The sequence below is a fragment of the Hyperolius riggenbachi genome, chromosome 11, assembly GCF_040937935.1.
Source record: "Hyperolius riggenbachi isolate aHypRig1 chromosome 11, aHypRig1.pri, whole genome shotgun sequence".
In the NCBI taxonomy this organism is placed as follows: Eukaryota; Metazoa; Chordata; class Amphibia; order Anura; family Hyperoliidae; genus Hyperolius; species Hyperolius riggenbachi.
The window spans coordinates 234,712,487-234,721,178 of NC_090656.1; positions in this window are offsets into that span (position 1 = coordinate 234,712,487).

Below are 8,692 nucleotides of genomic sequence, written 5' to 3' on the forward strand. Positions count from 1 at the left end.
TAGGTAGGCATAGGTAGGAGTCCCAGTATAGGTAGGTAGGCATAGGTAGGTGTCCCAGTAGTTAGCTAGGCATAGGTAGGAGAACCAGTATAGGTAGGTAGGCATAGGTAGGAGTCCCAGTATAGGTAGGTAGACATAGGTAGGAGTCCCAGTATAGGTAGGTAGGCATAGGTAGGTGTCCCAGTAGTTAGCTAGGCATAGGTAGGAGTCCCAGTATAGGTAGGTAGGCATAGGTAGAAGTCCCAGTATAGGTAGGTAGGCATAGGTAGGTGCCTCAGTAGTTAGCTAGACATAGGTAGGAGACCCAGTATAGGTAGGAGACCCAATATCGGTAGGTAGACATAGGTAGGAGACCCAGTAGTTAGCTAGGCATAGGTAGGAGACCCAGTATAGGTAGGTAGGCATAGGTAGGTCCCCTAGTATAGGTAGGTAAGTAGGTGTCCCCGTATAGGTAAGTAGGTGCCCCAGTAGTTAGGTAGGCATAGGTAGGTGTCCCAGTATAGATAGTTAGGAAAGGCCTGGCTGGCACAGTAATAACAATTACCAAGGTCCAGCTGCAACAGATAGGGCTGTATAATTCAGTGAGCAACACACACACAAAAAAAACACATCAGGAAAACAGAGCTCTCAAAAGAGCTGTTGGGGGTGCTATTTTAGCAATAACAATCAGCCAGGAGCAAACCAAGAGCCTAACTAATCTTTCCCTAGGAGAACAAGTCTGCAGCAGCTGTCCCTAGTCTGTCTCTAGCAGGCATACGAGTGGGTGTAATGGACGGCAAACCTGCCTTATATAAGGGGGGGTGGGGCTCCAGGGCTTAGTGTAGCCTGAATGGCTACAATGTGCCTGCTGACTGTGATGCAGAGGGTCAAAGCTGACCCTCATAGTGCATTATGGGGCGAATCGAACTTCCGCAAAAGTTTGCTTGGTCCAGGCGAACGCGAACCCCCAAAGTTCGCCTGGAACCGTTCGCCGGCGAACCGTTCGCTACATCTCTACAAGACACAGGACACCCAGGTGTAAGTGTTTGGTGCAACAGTAAATATAGATAGAGATACCCACTATCCCAGAGGAGCTGGTAAAAGGAGGTATCTCTAAAAAACACTAGAAACAGTACTCCAGCAGGCTGGAGACACAAATGAGTTAGTGATGATAGGTTTACTCGAGAAACGGGCGATGCACAGTAAGACAATGGGCTCGATTCACAAAGCGGTGCTAACCCAGTTAGAAACGTTAGGCGTGATAACCATTGCACCACACTGGTGAAAGCCAGTTTAGGCGTGATAAGTTTAGGCATGCTAAGTTTAGATAAGTTTAGATCGCGTGCAAAATCCTGCACGCAAAGCAGCACCATTAAACTCTATGCGAAGCGCACCAGACTTTGGTAGCGCAAAACTTTTGATCAGCTGTGCACTGCGGTGCTAACCCAGTTGGTGCTTAAACTTGTCATGCCTAAACTTATCACACCTACACTTATCACCCCTAAACTTATCACACCTAAACTTATCACACCTAAACTTATCATGCCTAAACTGAGTTTAGGCATGATAAAGGGCTTTTCACCTGCGTGCTAACTGTTAGCACCGCTTTGTGAATCAGGCCCTATGTATACTGATCACTCGTGGAGCGAGTGATTCAGACTGTACTGCGGCAGGTGATCACCTGAGGGGCAGGAGATCCAGATAGTACCGCGTAGCTAGTCACCTGAGGAGCAGGTGATTAAGACTGTACTGCAGCTATCAACCTGAGGAGCAGGTGATTCAGACTATACTGCAGCTATCAACCTGAGGAGCAGGTGATTCAGACTATACTGCAGCTATCAACCTGAGGAGGAGGTGATTACTAAACTGAGAATCCCTCACCAGAACTAAGCTCACTGGTGAGGGTAGAAGAGTCAGACAAGCAGGTTCGGCAACACACGGACAGATACAGTCCAAAGGCAGAAGACTGAATCAGAGTGAGGTATAAGCTAAGTCGGCAACTAGATCAGATAGGCAAAGGCACAGAATCAAAAGACAGAAGAGTAGTCAAGGCTAGCAGAGGGTCATAACAAATAATACAATTCAATTAGTACTTTAAGCTATCAACAGAAAGGGCCCTTTTCCACTACCCTGCGATTTGCGATTTGATTCTGATCACAAATCGCAAGGTACATTAAACTAATGGAAACTGCAGCAGCAATTTCCATCAGTGCGATCCGATTGCGATTTTAGTCAAAACGCGATCGTCGTCCTGTCGCGTTTTGGATGCGATTGAGCTTTACTATACTGAGTATAGTAGCTCAATCGCAATCGCATGGTGGAAATTGAAACGCGTTTGTGATCGCGATCGCAATCACGATCGCGATCGCATTTCATAGTGGAAAAGAGCCCTAAGTGTGGATCCCCAGCTCCTGCTGGTTCTAGCACACTTTCGGATCTGACTATGGATCTGAGTGCTAACACGTAGCATATGCAACAGCAGACGAGGAACAACTGACAGGCATGTCCTATATATAATGGAAGCGCTCCTTAGCGCCGCCCCAGTCACTCAGCCAATCAGGATCAGTGTTAGAGTCAGCTGACCGGCTGATCAGCTGACTCCCCTTCTGCTTGCATAAAGGTCCTGTCTGTGCGCGTGCGCCTGCGTAGACCTCAGTCTATGTGCGATTGAGGGACCAGGCAAAGTTCCATCATGTAACAGCTGGCTGAGACGCGGAGATACTATAGCCGCCATGCCGCTCCCTGGTGCGGCGGCATCTCTGCTATGCTTTACAAGTTATTTGTCAGTTTTCAGCCTTTATAGTTTGATAGTAAAAATATTGCCGCACACATTTTATTTGACCACTTGTCCTGGTTATTACAAAATTGACATTATGTTACTAGTAAAATGTAGGGTGACAATATTTTATTTCAAAATAAAGGTGTATTTTTTTCCGTGTTGTGTGTTTGCTTATACTATAGGATTCATTACAAAGCCTTATTTTAAAAAATAACAGTAATATGGGCTGATTGCATTTCCGCAATTTTTTTTTGGCATTTGTTCACATTTCCGTTTTCACGTTTGCATTGTAGAAAGAAGCCTGCGTTCAATCTTTTTTTTCACAGGCTGCAAGTGTTTTGCATTCAGCCACACAGTCTTCAGGGAGAATGCACAAAAACACAGCCCAACATAATTCACGATTTGAAAAATGCACATCAAAGCATAGCAAATGCAGTGAAATGTAAATGTTTGTATTTTGTGCTGAGCTCCCAGCCCAGATTCAAAAACAAAAAGAGTTGTATATTATAATTTTCCAGGACATCTCAGATGAAATTTTTACTCTAAAGCTATGTGCACACATGCAGCAACGATCGTTCGTTGTGAACGACGAACAAACTTTTAATTGAGGAAAGAACGATCTAAGTAAAGTTAGCTTTTAAATGTGTGTAACAATCTGATCGTTAGTACGAACGTTACATCACGTAAAGAAACTATTGCGCCTGCGCATAAAAATGAAAAGTTCCATGGAGAAATAGCGAAATGCGCGTGTCAAGCCTAGTACGAACAACCGTTTCCAAAGATGTACTACTTTTGCAAACGATCGTCGTTGGAAAAAAACCGCCAAGAAGATTTTAACGATCTAGCTCGTCCGTCGTTAGACTTAATGGTCGTTGGTTGCTTTTTTTTAAACGATCGTCGTTTGAAATGATCGGGGAACGATCGTTTCAAACGACTATAGTCGCATGTGTGTACGCACCTTAAAGAGGAACTTCAGCCTAAACAAACATACTGTCATTAAGTTACATTAGTTATATTAAGAAAAACAAAAAACAAAAAATTGCTTTCCTAAAACAGAAAGAATTTGCGATAATTCAGGTTGGAGTGAGCTCGAGATGTCTCCCAGAGCACCACTGCTGAATATATGCAAATTAACCATTGTACCCTTAGAAGCTAAACACACCTCCAGAACCGCTGGAATGCAATGATGTGTCAGCTTGTTAAATTGTACAGAGCCATAATAATCCAATTAGTTATATTAATTAGAATAGATGGGTAATATAATTTTTTACCCACCCTGTTTTAAAAGAACAGGCAAATGTTTGTGATTCATGGGGGCTGCCATCATTGTCATGGGGGCAGCCATCTTTTTGGTTGAAAGGAGGTGACAAGGAGCAGGAGACACAGTTCCACCTGTCCTGTGTCCTGATAACCCCTCCCAGCTGCACACGCTAGGCTTCAAATGTCAAATTCAAAATGTAAAAAAAAATAATAATTGCACCAAAACAGCAGAACGAGAGCAACAACATCAGAAATCCCATCATGCTTTGCACAGCATCAGGGGAAAAAAGCCTGGGCAGTTTTCTTTTGTGCAGCTAAAAATGAGGCTTGGATAAGAGAAACAAAGTTCTGATGCTGTGAAACTGTTAAAGAAACACCAGGCCTTTTCAGTGCTGCTGAGTCGATTTTTAGTCCGGAGGTTCACTTTAAGGGTGGCCACTAAAGATACAATTTGCAGAATGATAGTTTACAAATGATACTTCGTATGAACTATCGATATTATAGTTTAGGACCACTAATGGACAAAACTCTCCGAACCAATCTGATCAGAAATAATGAAATCAATCCAAAAAAGCCTGTTCTCTCTACACCAGTGGCATATTCTATCAATTTGCTGACAGTAGGCCTGTTTGTCAGTTTTACTAGCAAGGCCAGCAGTGGTGTTATCAGCAAATTTGATGACCTTGACCTTGAGTTTGCAGTGGATCTGCAGTTATTCTTTATAGGGAGAACAGGACCAGTGTCAGGACCCAGCCTTGTGGGGCACTGTGGAGCACCCATGTTTGTAACTCTTGGTTGTAAGAAGATGGCACCTAGCTTGATGACTTGGAACCCGTTAGTGAGGAAGTCTGTGATCCATAGTTGTAGGGTTGGATTGACCTCGAATGCTGCCAGATTTTCCTGTAGAATACGGGGGCAGATGGTAATAAAAGCCAAGCTAAAGTCTAGTAGGAGGATCCTGGCATAAAGAGTTTAAACTAACTATCCAAGTGATGGCTGATGAGCTCCAGACAGATATTGATGACGTCATCGGTGGATGCAAACAGAAATGCTTCCAGTAGGGCCAATGTGTAGAGCTTAAAGGGACTCAGAGCTCAGTAAAAGGAAAACAAAATTATACATACCTGGGGCTTCCTCCAGCCCCATCCGCTCAGATCGCTCCCACACTGCTGTCCTCCGATGTCTGCAGCTCCTGTACCGGGACTTCCGTCAGGCGGAGCCAGTCTATGCAGGGGAAATGCGCTCTTTGCATTCCTCTCCAGCATTAGCTGGAGGTGCCAGGCTACGTAACGGACTGCATTGGGCACTGCTTTTGGCCTGATGACGCCGGCTGAGACCCACAAAACGCGTTGCCTGTGCTAATAAAAATTATTGTAATAATTACAGAGATTTCATCACTGAGGTAAGCTACCTCATGTTACTTATCGTTTAAGCTGTTTTTAGATGCTTTTATTACACCAGGGCGCCTCTTTCCTTCGCTGTGCTAAGTATACATCCGAACATACTCTGTCTGAGGGGTGGTGACAGACCATTAGTGGAGTCTCCACAGTGGACTCTGTCCTTTGTTTTCTTCATAAGCTACATACTCACGGGGACAATTGTCCCCCGTAGCATGCGCGCACGCGAACAGGGAGCGACAGCTCCCTGCCGGCGACAGCTGTCCACACGTCTCACCAGAAAGGCAGAGACGCGGCGGAAGCTGTTTGTGAATGGAGCATCCCCCAGCCGGATGCTCCATTCACTCGCGTAGGTCTCCTGTCGCTATCCCGCGTACTCACGCGGGACTAGCGACAGTTCCGGCGAAGTCGCGGCGACAGCTGTAGCCGGCGATTGAACATGTCAATTGCCTGGCGACAGCTCCAACGGGCAACGGTTCGGGGCGCGCACGTTATACACACGGGCGACCTGTCGCCGCAACACGCGCGTGCCACGTGGCTGCGGCGACGGCCGTACCCCGTGTGTATGGGCCAAAGAGAGCGACCATCCTTCTGGTCCTGGCCTGGACCACCCCGAGTGGAGTCGGGTTTGTTGTCTCCACCTGCTTCCTGTGGTTGGTTGCCCCCAGCAACCTCCCTTTGTGAGTAGTGCTTTTAATTTACCTACTTCCATTGTGATTATTGATGTATTGCACTACTGGGCTCCCATTGTTTTGACTCCTGTGACTTTTTCTACCGGGTGCTGAACCACCCCTACAACAATAGCTACTGGAGAGAAACTTCTCTTACGCCAGACTAGCTCTGACTAATGGAAGTGCGGGGACCCAGTACCGGAGCTGCAGACATCTGAGGACAGTGGTGTGGGAGCGATCCGAGAGGATGGAGCTGGAGGAAGCCCCAGGTATGTATAATTTTTTTTTCCTTTTACTGAGCTCTGGTACACTTTAAGGAGGGACAGGACCACCCTTTCAAAGGTTTTCATGATGACTGATGTAAGGATTTAAGGGCCAGTGGGCCACAGGCCTAAAGTTGTTGGGGGACCTTGAACTTCTAAGAATTGGCCGGCAGCACTGACATCCCTCGAGCACTCTCATGCCAGGGGGCATCATGGCTGACCGGGTGGGAATAACAAAGAAATGCAGTCATCCCACCCCCAGGCCTGGTCAGAGCCCAAGTGGGCCCCCCTCCCCTTTACCCAGGAAAGACACCTACCAATTGCAAAGTGTTGGCCTCCTTATGCCCCCAGGAAATGCCAAGCAGAGCTGACCCCCCCCCCCCCCCCCCAAGCACTCTCATGCTCAGGAGTACCATGGCTGCCCCCGAAGGGAGGGTGAAGCAGAGAAACATAGTTAGCCCACCCATAGGCATGGCCAGAGCCCAGGGGGGGCCATCCACATTGCCCCCACAAAGGAAAGACACTTACCCATTGTGATTTATCCCCAGCTGCAAGTTATGCATGTCCTGGGAGCCTGACAGCACCAAAATGTGAGAGGGGAGGTGCAGTCAGGCTCAAGGGCAGTAAGGTTCTCTGTGGGGGCTTCTGCACTGCCCCCCATTTCTTGGGGGCATGGGAGGCCTACACATGGTGCCCCTGTTGAGATGCAATGTATATTGCATAGGCCAACTCCTGCAGGACACAGCGGTAAGGTAGCTTTAGATCCTACATATTCTGACAAGCCGATCCATTTGCAAATGCTGTGCCATTTTCATAAGTCAATAGACATGAGGCAGCCAGTATATAAGGGCTCGTTCTCACTTGAGCAGGAATCGCGCGGTTCACGCTCAAGGCAAACCACTAGCAGTTTTTAAAAACCGCTAGCACATGTAACACTTTGGCAGTGTTCTCACTGTCGCGTTTGCGGTTAGCGTTAACCGCAAACGTGTTACATGCAGTGGCTTGCCGGCAATTCCGGCGCGATCGCGGTTAGCATGTATGCAACCGCTAATTGCGATTTCTCCCAAACCGCTACAGTGACCAGTGATTTTTCCACGTTAATCGCGGAAAAAACACTCCCGCAAAATGCCAACGGTACTCGCCGGCGTTTTTAGGTGTGAATGGACCCCAAGTCAGGGTCGCCTGGTCTGGGCACACACCCTTTTCCTTTTTAGTTTGCAGTTTAAAATGACTGAGTTTCGAGGCTAACTCAGAGCTAGGTGTTGCATGTTGAGGGTCGGGGCTTGTAGTTGGTGGTGGCCTTTCACCCATTCCAGACAGCTCGTGAGTCATTCGAGCAAAGGAACTATTTCATCCTCAGTGAGGATGCGTTTTCTTATGTCTGCACGTAAAGTGAATTACTTGAATATAGTTTAATGTAATTTGGGGAAATTACTCAAAAATGGCATGAAATCAAGATGATCAGAATGGTAATTGGGAAAATTATGTGAAAGTTCACGAAAGCGAAATTAACCATTACTATTATCAACAGTTGTAACCCATTGAAAAAAAAAATGGAGGCCCGAATCCAAACTTGGCACGTCCAACTGTTATTTTTTTGTTGGCAAAAGTTTAGAACTCATCCATTTCACTCTGTTCTAGAAAACAAAACAAAAACAAGAAGAAAACATAGTTAAAACTCATTAGCACGTTTTGAAAGGCAAGCGTGGAAGTCGGCAAGGAGGCCTCATCGGGTCAAAAGCAATTATCAACTATTTACTCTGAGCAATGTTCCTAAGCTACTTTAATTTAATATGCAAACGAAAATGATGTACTCGTAAATCCAGATAGTACGAGCGCTTATTCACTTTTTAATCAGCTCGTGTAGCCCGAATTTCACATTGTTATGGCTTCAGGGCCGGCAGCATTGCTTTAACTTTAGATCGATGGCATTGCATGATGAGATGACCTCCATAGCTTTCGCTCAATGGCCCTATTACTCAGGACTTCAGTGATTGGCATTTATTTATGCCCAATGCGGAGATAAGAAGCTGCAAACATTACTAAACCAGTTCAGTTCAACTGAAAGCTGCAGGTAAAACCGACCACCGATATTTGCCCTTGATATTGTTGAGCTGATCTAGTAAAGAAAATTAGGTAATTGAAGCCTCCAGCTGCAAATTAGTTAAAGTGAACCCGAGGTGAACCTCGGATAAAATATCATATACTTACCTGAGTAGAGGAAAGCCTCTGGATCCTGTAAAGGCTTCCTGTGTCCTGCTCCTCGCACCTACCGCCCCTGCCTGGGACCCTCTGGGCCATGCTCCTCTTCCTGTTTAAGCGCGGCCATGCCTGTGCAGTAGC